Genomic DNA, 15,281 nt, shown 5'->3' with positions numbered 1-15,281 from the left:
ATTTCTGAAGAAGGGTCCAGACCAGAAACGTCAGCCTTCCTGCTCCTCTGATGCTGCTTGGCCTGTTGTGTTCATCCAGCTCTACACCTTGTTATCTCAGATTCTCCAGCATCGGCAGTTCCTACTATGTCTACTTATATTTATACATGTGTTTAATGTAACAAAACACAAGGTACTTCTTAGGAACATAATAAACCAAAGTATGACACTTAGCCACATTAGATGAGAAGACTGAAAGCTGGGTCAAACAGCTAGGTTTTAGGACATTTCTTAAAGGGAGAGCATAAAACCATAAAATAAAGGAGAAGAATTGGGTCATTCGGCGCATTAGATTTGCTCCACCATTTGATTATGACTGATATGTTTCTCAACCTCATCCTCCTGCCTTCTCCCCATAACCCTTGATCCCCTTACTAATCAAGAACCTACCTATCTCTGGCTCAAGTACAATCAATCATTTGGCCCTCTGCGGCAAAACTTTCCACAGATTAACTACTCTCTGGCTGAAGAAATTCTTCCACAGCTCCGGGAGGTTGTTCCTTCACTCTGAGGCTCAGCCTTCAGGTCCCAGTCTCTCCTACAAGTGGAAACATCTGCTCCATGTCCACACTATCCAGTCCTCACAGTATTCTGTAAGTTTCAGTCATACCCTCCCCTCAGCCTTCTAACATCCACAGAGTATAGACCCAGAGTCTTCAACTGTCCCTCCTATGACAAATCTAGGATCATTCTTGTGAACCTCCTCTGGGTCCCCTCCAAGGCCAGCACATTCTTCTGTAGATACAGGACCCAAAAACGGGGAGGTAATGGCCTAGTGGTATTATCACTGGCCTGTTAATCCTCAGACCCAGATGACATTCTGGGGATCCAGGCTCAAATCCTACCATGGCAAATGGAGGAATTTGAATTCAATAAAAAAAAAAATCTTGAATTAAGAATCTAATGATAACCATAAATTGATTGTCAGGGAAAAACTTATCTGGTTCACTAATGCCCTTTAGGGAAGGAAACTGCCATCTTTACCTGATCTGGCCTACACGTGACTCCAGACCCACAGCAATGTGGTTGACTCTCAACTGCCCTCTGGGCAATTAGGGATGGGCAATAAATGCTGGCCTAGCCAGCGACACCCACTTCCTGTTAATGAATTGAAAAAAACTCCTCACAATATTCTAAAAGCAGTCTGACCATACTCTTATACATTCTCAACAGTACATCACTGTTCTTGTACTCTAACCTCTTGAAATGAATGTTAACACTGAATTTGCCTTCCTGACTGCCAACTGAACCTGCATATTAACCTTAAGAAATACCTGAACTACAACTCCCAAGTCCTCAGATTTCAGATTTCCCATTAGTGCTTCAGATTTTCAAAGCATTTTTCCCTATTTACAAACTAGTCTACTCCTCTATTCTTCTTACCAAAGTGCATAACCTCACACTTTCCCACATTATGTTCCATCTGCCACTTCTTTGCCCACTCTCCTAGCCTGCCCAAGTCCTTCTGCAGCCTCCCCACTTCCTCAACACTTCCTGTCCCTCCAGCTATCTTTGTCCCATCTGCAAAGCTAGCAACAATGCCCCTCAGTTCCTTCACCCAGATCATTAATGGTTGTGGTCCCAACACTGACCCCTGCAGAACTCCACTAGACACCAGCTGCCATCCTGCAAAGACACCTTTATCCCCATTCCCTGTCTTCTGCCAGTCAGCCAATCCTCTCTCCATGCCAGTACCTTGCCCCTAACACCATGAGGTTCATTTAACAGCCTCCTGTGTGATACCTTGTCAAAGGCCTTCTGGAAATCCAAATAGGTCATGTCCACTGGCTCTCCTTTGAGAACACTCATGGCAGCTGATGACTAGTGGAGTTCTGCAGGGGTCAGTGTTGGGACCACAACTATTAACGATCCTGGGAGAAGGAACTAAGGGCATTGTTGCTAGCATTGGTCAGGTGGGGAGCTGCGAGGAGGAAATTCCAGAGCTTAGGGCTTGTCAACAAAAAACTTGACCACCAGTGGTGCAGGGATCAGAATAGGAAATGCGCGAGAGGCCAGAATTAGAGAAGCACATGTGCCTCAGAGGCTTGTGGGAGATTACAGGGATGGGGGCAAGGCCAGAGAGAGACTTGAAAACAAGGATGAGAATTTTAAAATTCAAAGTGACAAACCGAACCTCTCGCATGCAAGTTTGGTTTAGAGACTGTTACACACCAAAAAGGCTCAACCACACTTACAGCAGAACGATGCAACGTTATTGAATCTTTCAGAATCAGAGAAACACACTGCTTTGGCTCAGGATGTAAAGTGGAACTCTCCACCCCCAGTCGTTTCCTTTAACTTTCCACAGGAAGAATACTTTTCGCTAAAACTGCTGCACTGCAGCACACACCCACTAATGGTATTCAACTTCCCAGCCCTTTCTCTTCAGGTTCATGAGAGACTTGGGCCAGTCCACATTCTAAATCTGCATACTCCCACAGTCACTCCTGCCTCACTACGTCAGGAACCCGGGTTCAATTCCACCCTCGGGCAACTGTCTGTGAGGAGTTTGCACATTCTCCCCGTGTATGCGTGGGTTTCCTCCAGGTGCTCCGGTTTCCTCCCACAGTCCAAAGATGTGCAGTTTAGGTGGATTGGCCACACCAAATTGCCCCATAGCAGGAATGTGCAGGCTAGGTGAGTTAGCCATGGGAAATGCAGGGTTACGGGGATAAGGTAGGGGAGTGAGTCTGGGTGGGATGCTCTTTGGAGGGTCAGTTTAGACTCAATGTGCCAAATGGCCTCTTTCTGCACTGCAGTGATTCTATGATTCTATATCTTCACTACAAGCAATGCCAAAACTAGTGTACAGCAGAGATGTCAGATAAGCAAACAACAACAAACAAAGCCATTTGTGTACCTGATCAATTTGATGGGTCATTGCAACTAGAGCTCAGGGACTGTCTCAACTCAACAGGAAGAAATGATAAGATCTCTTCTGCAGAAAAAAAGTCTCAGATGAATAAACAATAAGTGAAATTTAATAAAACTACCAAAATATCCATGCAGCAAATAAAGAAGGATATGTGTGCATTCAGATGGCTCAATTTCACAGATTCATACAGCACAGAAAAGGCCCTTTGGTCTGTTGACATAGCTACCCCTTAAAATGCACTAATCCCAATTTCCTGCACTTGTCCCATATCTTTGAATGCTATGATATTTGAAATACTCATACAAATTTTTTTTTTAAAAGGTTGTAAGGTTTTCAGCCTCCAGTACCTTCCCAGGCAGTGCATTCCAGATTCCCACTACCCGCTGTGTGAAAACCTTTCTCCCCCTAATCCCCTCACTCTAAAACTATTCCTTCAAGGAGAACAGCTGCTCCCTATTCTGTAACAGTGGAGCTCAAAATCACTGGGGGAGTTCAACAATTTGCTTCTGGTAGCAGAGGTAGACAATTATATCGAGTGCAAAGATCACACACAAATCCAGTAAGGGTAAAGTCAATAAGCCTGGGTAGGAGATTGACTGGGTGGATCCACATCGGGATTACAAGGATTGTGCTAAGTCTGGCATTGCACATCATGATGTGACTCCTCGGTGCAAACAAGAGACATTCTGTTTGGAGAAATAGTCTCCTTCATTTCCGCCTGCCACAGATTGGACCAAAATACATCAACCCAACTCAGAAAACAGAAAACCAACATCAACATCTCAACCCAAAGAGAAAAGAAGATAGAAAAGGTCACAAGCCTGTCCCACAAAACCGCAAGCAGCCAACTAAGAGAACAGGAATACTAGGATTCAGGAAATTCTTCCAGCAGCAAGTGCTCTAGCATACTGCCTCCTGGTGGGATGTTTTAGGGATGTGCAAGGGTGTAGACTAAGCAGGAGAAAAGAATGATGATAATGAGTGGCAGCTAATTACCTCCTGCAGTACAGCACAGTTTGCAGAATTAGAGACTAGTTACGGTGCAGAAGGAGTCCATTCAGCCCATTACGCCTGGGCTAGCTGCTACTGTTCACTCGGCTGCTTACACAAATGTGATCGAAAAGTTCCCAGCTCAAAGAAACAACGGAAACAGGAGGATGAAGCACCTTAGACACACACCGTTGACAAATGCGGAAGGGTTTGATAAAGCAAGCGGGTGTGAACTCTTCACCAGCATTCTCACATGGACCACATGTGGAAGCCCCTGTGCTGATGTACTACAATGCAATGTTTATCTGTTATCTGTTTATCTGACTGAAATGTGTATCCTTTTACCTTTTTCTTATTTTCTAATTTATACAATGAATCACTGTAAGGCAATGTAACTTTAATTTTCTTTATTTCTCTATTTTGTATCCATAGTTTGTATGTAGGTACTTTGTACCTAAGATGGTAGTGAGGGGTGACATTGTAAACTTCCCTATGTATTCCTGTACTTGAGTACGTGCGACAATAAACCTAATTCTAATTCTAGCTGTAGCCATGAATGAAGTAAACAGAAATTCGCAAAATTAACTGGAATGTTCGCCTCATTATGCATCCTAGGCTGCCAGTACTCAGCATTAAGACTTTACATAAAGATGTTTTTGTGGACTGCAAATGAACTACATGGTCAGTGGAGAGGTGTATGAGTGACTGGAGGCTGCTATGGACATGTTTATCAAGCTGGGAGATCTTCCAAGTTGAAATATTACAGTAATCATCAGAGAGTTGTCAGGATCTGTGATCATATCATGAATCATTGGAAACATTAATGCCGTGACAGAGGTGTGGGCACCCACTGTGTTAAACAATGCCATCATCTCTATGACCCAATTACAGAACAAAGCAATGTCAACAGCAAACAAAAAAGTGAGGGGTTAGGGAGGTTGCAAAGCACTTCTTCATCGAAAAGGCTGCTAGCTCCTCTGCTTGATCACATTCCATAACTGGTTCAGCAAATGGTTCACTGGTAATACCTTCAATGCTAGGGAGAAAATGGCCTAGCGGTATTATTGCTGGACTGTTAATCCAGAGATCCAGATAATGTCCTGGAGACCTGGGTTCAAACCCACCGTGGCAAATGGTGGAATTTGAATTCAATAAATATCTGGAATGAAGAGTCTAATGTTGACCATGAAATCCATTGTTGTAAAAACCCAACTGGTTCATTAGTGCCCTTTAGGGAGGGAAACTGCCTGGCCTACATATGACTCCAGACCCACAGCAATGTGGTTGACTCATAACTGCCTTCTGGGCAATTAGGGATGGGCAATAAATGCTGCCCTAGTCAGTGACACCCTCATCCCATGAATGAATAAAGGGGGAAGAAGAAAATTTTAGGCAGTACAGTTCTAGATTTGGGCCATCCAATTCAGGTTGAGACAGCACCAAATTTTACAACCATCGATGCTCAGACCTGTGAAAAAGGCAACACTTCCTGCCCAATTAAATAGCATTCAAGTGGAAAGCAGAATGGAAGGGAGCAAAGACAACACTTTTGGCATTTCCAAATAACAATCATGACATTATGATTGAGAGTTTGCCCTGTGGATACACAGGAACAGGATTTGCTGCTGCTAGAAGAACATTGGGGAACTGACTCCAGAGCCTTCAACTATCAAAAAGGAAGCTCATCTTCACAATCGTGTAAACATTAAACTGCTCCTAAACTACTCCATTCCCAAGCTAAATCAGGCCATTCTATTACATTATGGCTGACCTGGGCTTCCTTGTTTCAGTCCTAAAAGGCCTATGCTGAGCGCAACACAGAAAACCATTCAAATAAAAAGGAAAATACTACAGGTGCTGGAAATCTAAATTGAAACAATAGAGAACGCTGGAGAATCTCAGCAGGTCAGGCAGCATCTGTGAAGAGAGAAAACAGAGTTAATGTTTCGCGTCCAAAGACTTTTCTTCACAACTCAGTTCTGAAGAAGTCATGGTGGGACTGGAAAGGTTAACTGTGTTCTCTCTCCACAGATGCTGCCAGGCTTGCTGTGGTTTCTCCAACATTCTCAGGTTTTATCGAGAAAACCGTTCATTCCATCAGAGTGTGCACATTCCTGCCAATTACGGTGGTTCACACAAGAGCAAATGTCACTGCAAAGTGCTCCCAGACCTAGTTCTTCACACAGTCAGACACTGACATGCATCTGAACTTTAGCAATCTTATTCATACCCATCACACTTTCCAACCACTGGCGTCACTTCACCTCATAGGTTGTGCGCCGTGATAAGGGGACTTTCCATCTAGATGCTTTCATATTTCCTTTTTAAAATGAACTGCTCTCTGAAACGTTTGATTTGTTGGTAAAGCTGTCTGATGTGCAGACTCCAAGGCACGTAGCTTCTCATATTAGTGGATGTTATTGAATTGACTGCATGGAGGCTGTCACTTCTTATCAAGTCCAAAAGTGAATGGAAAAGGGCCAGGTCAGGGACTAGTTTACAAAGAGGACATTTCATAAACTGTATCAAAGCACAGATCATTTTAATGAGATTCATTAAATTCATCGTTCCAAAATGATTGCACTGTTTCACTTTCTAAGGCAAATTAACGAATAATGAATGTCCCATATCACTTAGAATACATTTCTTGTCATATATTTGATCAGAGATTTCTGTTTCTCTAAGGGCTTTTAGATATTGCTTCATCAATGCCTAGAGCTTTTCCTGTACTCACCAATTTCAAAGTATTCATTTCCTCTGATATCATGCTTGGTCCATCGTTTGACTCCAGATCTTTACCGCTTCCCCAGTTTGGATCATCGCACAATTCAGTTGTACAGTCTGTCCATCTTTTCGCTACCGTATCCCTTTCAAACAAAACATTTCACCATCTTTGTCTTTCATACACCCACAGTCTGCATTTATCCCTTTCTTTCTATCTGTCAAAGAGTTCACCTTCTGGTAAATAGCATTCATTTTGTGCTTCCTTTCCAGCTCCAGTACATCTCATTAAATCAGGCCCCTTTAGCTGGCCGACATACATTCATTATGTTCTTTTCAATTTCATCAGGTCTGTTTCTTTTCTTTCCTCTTTCTGTCAACATTGCTAGTATCTCACCCATCATCTACTCCTTGTCTCTTTCTGTTTTCTGTTTTGACAATACCTCCTTCGCAGCTTGTCTAATACTCTCTTTCATGTCTTTTCTATTTGCTATTTATTTCTTGCTCGGAGAGCTCTGTCCAGATTCCTCAATCCTATGACACACACGCTTGATTTACACTTTAAGAGTGAATGCCTGTCTGATGTTTTGATCCTCCAATATGTCTAAATGGTCCCCTTTTCAGTACTGTTAGTTTCAACTCAATTTTTGCACAAGGAGACAATGAATGAGTTTACATCCACACTGGGATATGCATAAATATTCTTTATGCTCTTTCACCATCACGTCATCTACTCGATGTCTACACATACCACCTGGATTTCTCCAAGTCTGCAGTTGTTTTGGTTGCTTAAAGACGATCCTTGTCGTCATCAGATCATTTTCTTGACAAAATTGTGGCACTGCTTTCTTGATCCAAGCTCTTACACACATTCCCAATGTTCCTTCACCAATTGGAGCTGCCCATTACAATTACCACAAGGTTTTTTTTTATATACGTTGTCATAACATTTCAGGGCATCACCACAAAACATCTCCATTTACTGCTCACTGTGATCATGTCAACATAATATTTTATCATAACTAGATCAGATGGTCATTGATGAAGCAGCTGAAGATGGTTGGGTCTAGGACACTACCCTGAGGAACTCCTGCAGAGATGTCCTGGAGCTGAGATGACTGACCTCCAGCAACCACAATTATCTTCCTATGTGCCAGGTATGACTCCAACCAACATCATGCGTACTGTTACCAAGAAGCTGTACACAGATCAAACATTCAGAGAATAAGATTTACTTCCAGTTGGTAAAACTTACAGCCAAGAACATAAGAATACAAAATATTGTACATTGAGTAAAATATAGACATTTAGAATCTGGACTTAGTGTGAACAGCAAAAACAAAAGTCAAAGGCAGTTAGAAGGAATATAAAAAATCTACAGGGAATATTGAAGTGGATGATGTCATACAGGAAGAGGTTAGATGAGTTTGTCTATTTAAGAAAAACGATAATAGAAGATGGCAGATCTGATGCAGAAGTCAGAAGAAGCAGAGTTAGCCAGACATAATTTTGTGAAAAGGAAGGATGTGTTAACAACAAGAAAATTCAAGTTTGTATTAAACAAAAAAAATCCACATAATCCTTCAGAGGCCTTGGAAATGCAGTATGACACATCTTAAAAATTCCATGAACAGACCACAAGGCAAATGAAGAGGTGCACAAAACTACAAGAGTTGAAACGACCATTAAAAAGGGACATCCAGAAAATAAAAGGTCACCTTTAATGCCACTTCATCTGAAAACAGATGTACAATTGCCCGTTTTGACAGGAAGATAAAAAACAAGGATATTCTCCGAACGCTAAAAGGTTGCAGAGTTCAGAGAGATCTGGGTGTCCTTGTGCACAAACACAAAGGTTTATACACAGGTAATGCAATTAGTTAGGAAAGAGAATTCAATGTTATCATTTATTGCAAGGGGAACAGAATGTTAAAGTAAGGAGGTTATGGTTCACTCTTACAAGGCACTGGTGAGATGACATCTAGAGTACTGTGCAAAGAGTTGCACTCCTTACTTAAGGAAGGATGCAAGATCATTGGCAGCAGTTCAGCAAAGACTAACATCTGGAGTGTGCAAGTTGTCTTATTGAGGAAAGGTTGGACAGACTTGACTTGTAACAGCTGGAGCTCAGAGGAGTAAGTGGTGACTTGATTAAAATATACGAAGCTTTTAACAGAGTAGGTGTGGAGACATTGCTTCCTCTTATGGGAGAAACCAGAACTAGGGGTCACTGTTTAAAAATCAAGGGTCACCTATTGAAAACAGAGATTCTGTGATTCCTTTTTCTCAGAGGCTCATCAGTCTGTGCTGAAAAGGAGGTTGAAGCAGAGTTACAGAGTCAGAGAGCAGTACAACAAGGAAACAGACCCTTTGGTCCAACTTGTCCATGCTGACCAGATATCCTAAATTAATCTAGTCCGATTTGACAACATTTGGCCCATATCCCTCTAAACCCTTCCTATTCATATACCATCCAAATGCCTTTTAAATGTTGTAATTGTACCAGCCTCCACCATTTCCTCTGGCAGCTCATTCCACACACGCACCACCGTCTGTGTGAAAAACTTGCCCCATACATCCCTTTTAAATTTTTCTCCTCTTACCTTAAACCTATGCCCTCCAGTTTTGGACTCTGTTATCCTGGGGAAAAGACCTTGGCTATTTACCCTATCTATGCCCCTCATGATATTAATAACTTCTATCAGATTACACTTCAGCTCCGAAGAAAGTAGTCCCAGGCTATTCAGCCTCTCCCTACAGCTCAAACCCTCCAACCCTGGCAACATCCTTGTAAATCTTTTCTGAACCCTTTCAATTTTCACAACATCTTTCCTATAATTGGGAGCTCAGAATTGAACACAATGTTCTAAAATGTCCTGTACAGCTGCTACATTGCATTCCAACTCTGAGACTCAATGCTCTGACCAATAATTTTAAGGGAAAGGTACAAAGATTCTTGTCAAGGAACGGTTTTAAAAGATTCTCAGGCGTAGGCAGGAATGTGGATTTGAGGTTACCATCAGATCAGCCATGATCTTATCGAAGGACAGAGCAAGCTCAAGGGGCTAAATGGCCTACTGTTGTATGACCTAGAGGGCAAAGTGAAAGAGGGCTCGCTGGAGAACAGAATGTCAGACTGGCTGCAGAGGAGATGCAGCAAATGTGAGAGAAAGCTGACAGGCATATCAAAGCACAGCAGCTGGTCCCGTGGCCGTAACAAAGCACAATTCATCACTTTGGTGTGGCGCTGACATTGTGTGTGCATGAAGGAGGCTTTATCTCTGAGCTAAAGCACTTGCATCCATGATGCATTCTATAGCAAAGGTAAAAGTGGTACACAGAAGCAGAAACTGCCCAAATCCATCAGGCTTCAGTAGATTTTAATCTCATCAATAAAATTCTAATGGGAAAAAACATTCCAACTAAAACCTGGGTCTAAACCTAGAAAACCCCAACATTTGCCACTCAACCAACGTCCTCCTGGGGCTTATAACTGATCAGAACCCGAACTGGACCAGCCTTATAAATAAGAGCAGGTCAGAGACTAGAAACATAGGAACGAGGAACAGGATTAGATCATTCAGCCCTTTAAATCTGCTCCTCTATTCAATATGATCATGGCTCACTCTCTATCTCAATAGGAATCTATCTCTTCTCCATAGGAATGCCACAGCGAGTAACTCACCTCCTGACTCCTCAAAGCCTGTCCACCATCTACAAGGCACAAGTCAGGAGTGTGATGGAATACTCCCCACTTGCCTGGATGAGTGCAGCCCCAACAACACTCAAGAAGCTCGACATCATCCAGGACAAAGCAGCCCGCTTATTGGCACTACATCCACAAGCATCCACCACCGCCACTCCCCCAAAACCACCGATGCTCAGTAGTAGCAGTGTGTACTAACTACAAGATGCACTGCAGAAATTCACAAAAGATCCTCAGACAGCACCTTCCAAATCCAAGACCATTTCCATCCAGAAGCTCTCGTGGGTGGATGGAGAAGATCCCATTGTCCCATTTCAAAGTACAGCATGAAAGTTTTCCCCAAGTGTCTGGCCTGATATTTATCCCTCAGCCAGAAAGCAGAAGTTGTGGTCCACTGTCAGTTTGTGAGAGTTTGTTGTGTGCATATTGGTGTCTTCAATCTACATTAGGAGAATGAGTAGAAATTTAGAGATGGCTCCCCAGCCCCATCTCCAAATCTTTGATGCCTACAGTGAACAAAGTAATTCCAGGAACGGACTGTGTAGGTCTCAATCTTGAGATATTGACTTTAACTCAAACTGTTTCTTCCGGTCTACCACCCTTTTAAAATCAAAGATTCCCTGAGCCCAATCTCATATTTACCTCCAAAACAGTCAGGATGTGAATGTAGCACATATTTACTGGAAGGGAAGATGACCAGGATACCTGCAGAACACCCCACTCTCCTTTTCAAAAGAGAGAGAGTTAGGAGTTTTAGCACTACTCCAGGGTATCTCTCTTTGATTCCTCATCTGAAGGATAGTACTTCTGACTCTGCAGCTCTCCACTGGAGAGCTGGTCCATGTTATACACTTAATCTTTGGACTGAGGCTGAAATCCACTCGTTTCTGGATTAGAACCAATATTACCAACTGAGCCAATGTTGGGAGACTCTGCAGATTATGGAAGTAAAATTTTTACCTTCAGTAACCTTATTGAAAAACACAGACATGTGATGAACTGGTGCCACTTTAGAATTAACTTTCTTGTCCACCTCAAAGCAAATAGCAGATTTCCTCATCTTGTCACAGGTTTTGGAGATTTTTTGTTGTTGGCCAAATAGGAGATGTAATTGGGATAGAAACAAAAGATAGTGGAAACAGCCCAGCAGCAACTGCAGTGAGAGAAACAACATTAATGTTTCGTGTTGAATTTGGCTGTTTTCAGAAAAGCATCTAGACTCTGGGCTAGATATTCTGATTTGATCAGAACAGACTTGACCAGTCTTTAAAGATTACCCACTTACCTGATTTTTTCTGGCCAACATTTGATTTGATTTATTATTATCGTATGTGCAGTGAAAGGTTTTCTTTTGCTTGCAGTACAGGCAGATCATCCCAAAGGTCACTGAGGGAAAGCAAGGGTGTGAGGTAGTGAGGGGCGGGTGGGCTGGCATGTGGGTAGGTGAGGGGGTTGATGTCAGGTGGGTGACAGGGATAGTAGGGTGCCAGGTGGGTCCTCAGGAGATCTGGTCAGGGGAGTGGTGGGAGATGGGTGGTCAGCAGGTTTGGGTGGTGGGGTCAGGTTTCCTGATCCAGGGGCAGGAAACAGTTCCAGCAGGGTCAGGTGAGGCCTAGTATCAAGGCAAGGGTTGGGAAATGGAGCTGAAAAGTCTGTGGTGTCAGAGGTGCAGTTTAATACATGCCCAGGAGTTAGAGCCAGTTTTCAACCCTCTCACCTTGCCTGGGCAACTATGAAGTGCATCAGAATCTTGGAATCTTTTGTTGTTAAGGGGCGTAATGTTTCAATGTTGCTCCAACAGCTCTCTGGGTTGTCAGAACCTCAGGACCTCTGTTTATTTTTCTCTACCTACAGACGCTCCCAGACCTGGTGAGCATTTCCAGCCTGCTGTTTTTATTCCAGATTTCCTACATTTTGTTCTTAGTTTTTAATGTAACTGGGCTCCAGGTCTTTCAGAAAATCCAGCTCCAAAAGGCCATCAGTGCCAACTGCAATTCTTTAAGAAGCACTTCAAGCTGAATATAAACTGCATCCAAGAGTGGAGAAATGACTGGCCACTCCTACAGACATGTGGTAGCAATTTCTTTCATTCATCCACAAAGCCAGCCTTCATCATTTTGCATTATATCCCATTTTGTCAAGTAGCATGGAGTGAAATGTGATCTCTGTAAGATTCGGGACTAAGCCAGAACATTGCGGAGGTAAAGTGAATATATTCATTCACAGTTGCCAATTGCAACCTCATCCTGTCAAATTCCAGGTTTTAAATTCTCAACCCGAGTTGCCTTTGGCTGTCAACATGGGCTCGTCAGAGTGATACAAATCCATGATTTTGTTTTTGAATGCTGAAGATCCTTATGGATTTCAAGATCAACCCTATTGCCCCACACATAAAAAAATCAGCTTCTGCCTCTTCTCGAACATTCTCTCACCTTGTAAGATAAAGACAAGGCAGAGTGACTCTTCCTAAGGCATCTTTGCTGCTCAGATTCTTGGCAAAGGACCATGGGAGATTCCTGACAAATAAAAATGGAGTGTTGCTCAGGTGTACAAAATGGCCTGTGTTTTTTGTTTAAAAATAAGAGTTCAGGAGGTGATGACCTGGTGGTATTATCGCTAAACTATTAATCCAGAGACCCCCAGGCAACGTTCTGGGGACCGGGGTTCAAATCCCACCAAACTGGTGGGTAGATTAGTTCATGACTTTTTTTTAAAAAAAAGTGTAATCTGGGCGATGTGGCATGGTGGTCGTGTCCCTATCTCCGAACTAGGTGGCCAAGGTTCAAGTCCCAGAAGTGTGTAATAACAGCTCCGAACATGTCACTTGCAAAAACATCTTAAAGCAAGGGATCAATTTGTGTTAAAGCAGGATTTGATAATAACATTTGCCATGGGCTTCTCAGGCTTTTAAAATCCTGTAACCTAGCCAGATCAGAGAGCTTCTTGCCTGATGATGGTTTCCTCTTGGCTCCAAACATGCACAGCTAATAGCTTTGAAGTCCAGGCCTATAATGTGAGCTGCAGGGAAAGCCTTAAATATGATCCTACTTTTCCCTTGTTCCTAACCGAGCATTCTTCAGATGATGCACAGCCGAGCGAGCATGAAAATCTCCTTTAGCAACTCGAACTGCATTGCGACCAGCTGCTTAATATTATTCAGATTCCCCACCTCCACATCCTCCACCCCCACATCCACTCACAGTATCAACGACCATGCAACCAAATTACACCAGGTACTTTTTTTTTCAAAACTTTACAGCTTCTTCATAAAATAAGAAGTAACACAATCATCGCAAATTTCCAACAAAGAAGTGAGAATAGCTACAAAAAGCCAAAAAGAGCAGCCGAAATAATTTCAGACTAATCTCAGCAGTTTTCATCACCAGCATTGATAACGCACAGTTGGAGTACTGAATTTTTAATGTGCAAAAACAGCCCAAGACACATCACGAGTACAATTAAATGAACATCGAGACTGAGCCAAAATAAAACACATGCAACAGTGACCAAAAGCTTTGTAAGATTCGGGACTAAGCCAGAACATTGTGGAGGTAAAGTGAATATATTCATTCACAGTTGCCAATTGCAACCTCATCCTGTCAAATTCCAGGTTTTAAATTCTCAACCCGAGTTGCCTTTGGGCAACTCGTTATAGAGTTGAATTCCCACCTAACCTTTTCCATCTCTGGACCTCTCTCTCCTTCAAGAGCGTTTCTGACCCAAGCTTTTGGTCATCTCTCCTACTATCTGCTTACAGAGCTCAGTGTCAAATTCTGTTTGATAACATGCCAGCAATGATCCCTGGCAGGTTTCCCAACAAAGACACAACGCAATTGCGAGCTGCTGAAAAGAATATAGAACACAGAACTGTACAGAGCAGGAATGGGCCCTTCGGCCCACAGTGTTGTGTTGAACATTATGCCAAATTAAACTAATCCCTTCTACCTGCCTTGGTCCATATCCCTCCATTCCTCGCATATTCACGTGCTTATCTAAAAGTTGCCTATCGTATCTATCTCCACCACTACCCCAACAGTGTGTTCCACACTCCTACCACTGTGTAAAAAACTTGTCCCTCACATCCCCTTTGAACTTTCCCCTACTCACCTTAAATGCATGCCCCCCCTAGTTTTAGACATTTCAACTCTGCGGGAAACAAAATTCTGACTGAGGTAGATGTACAGTGTTTATGGGATGGCAGATGTCAAAGACAATTCTACTCGTGGTTAGCTGTTGGAAGTTAATGACCTTCTTTCAATGAATGGTAGATAAGCAATCAGATGTCACAAGTCAAAGGTAGAGGGGGTAAGGATGCTGACCACCTGGATTTAAACAATGTCTTCAAGAGACATCATCTGGATGAAGGCACATTGAGGGGATGAAAGATGGATCTTCAGAAAAGTTAGCCGATAGTAAGAAGAAATTCCATTGCCAGAAATGCTCTGAGATTGAATAGTTAAGAGCAAATCTAAGCAAGGGCTGTCCCACTGAGTCGGGCAAATGAAGAATTGAGAGATTGACTTCATTAAATCCCTCGGTACAATCAAAGGAGGATATTGCACAACCATCATTGTTAATTTAAGAGTCGTCATTATTCTACACAATGCATGAACCTTATGGATAACATATCAGATGTCAGTTTCCCTTCAAAAATACTGAAAAATCTAATGGATAGAGGACTAAGAATACTTAACTATAAAACATGACCATCATATTGAAAAATAATTACAAACAATTCTAAGAGATGGGTTCAATGGTGTGTGCCACATGTTTATTTCGGCCTTTAGATGGTCTGAAAATTGCTCAGGCTTTTTAATATATGTTTTGTCTTTAAAAAGATACGTACTGCCGTTCTACAATACACTCCTTGTATATCTCTTGTATACGCTATGAAGCAATTACTCAACTTGCAACAGGTTGCCAAGAACTAATGTACCTAATACATTTCAA

General features: G+C 42.4%; 1 protein-coding gene across 6 annotated transcripts in view; it reads right to left on the bottom strand.

Moving 5' to 3' along the window:
* Positions 1-15,281, bottom strand: part of LOC109912754 (tyrosine-protein kinase Fyn) — a 274,256-nt gene that overhangs the window by 221,122 nt on the left and 37,853 nt on the right. Inside the window, exon 1 of one of the 6 annotated variants that reach the window (XM_048597144.1) lies at positions 6,639-6,658. The exons of the other annotated variants lie outside the window; for them this stretch is intronic. The gene's annotated coding sequence lies outside the window, so the exon portion shown is untranslated. Of the gene's footprint in view, positions 1-6,638; positions 6,659-15,281 lie in introns of those variants that run through there. 6 annotated transcript variants of the gene reach the window in all.

Source organism: Rhincodon typus, chromosome 5, assembly GCF_021869965.1.
Source record: "Rhincodon typus isolate 14 chromosome 5, sRhiTyp1.1, whole genome shotgun sequence".
NCBI lineage: Eukaryota > Metazoa > Chordata > Chondrichthyes > Orectolobiformes > Rhincodontidae > Rhincodon > Rhincodon typus.
The sequence above is the reverse complement of the archived record's forward strand: the minus strand, read 5'-3'. Positions and strand labels throughout refer to the sequence as shown.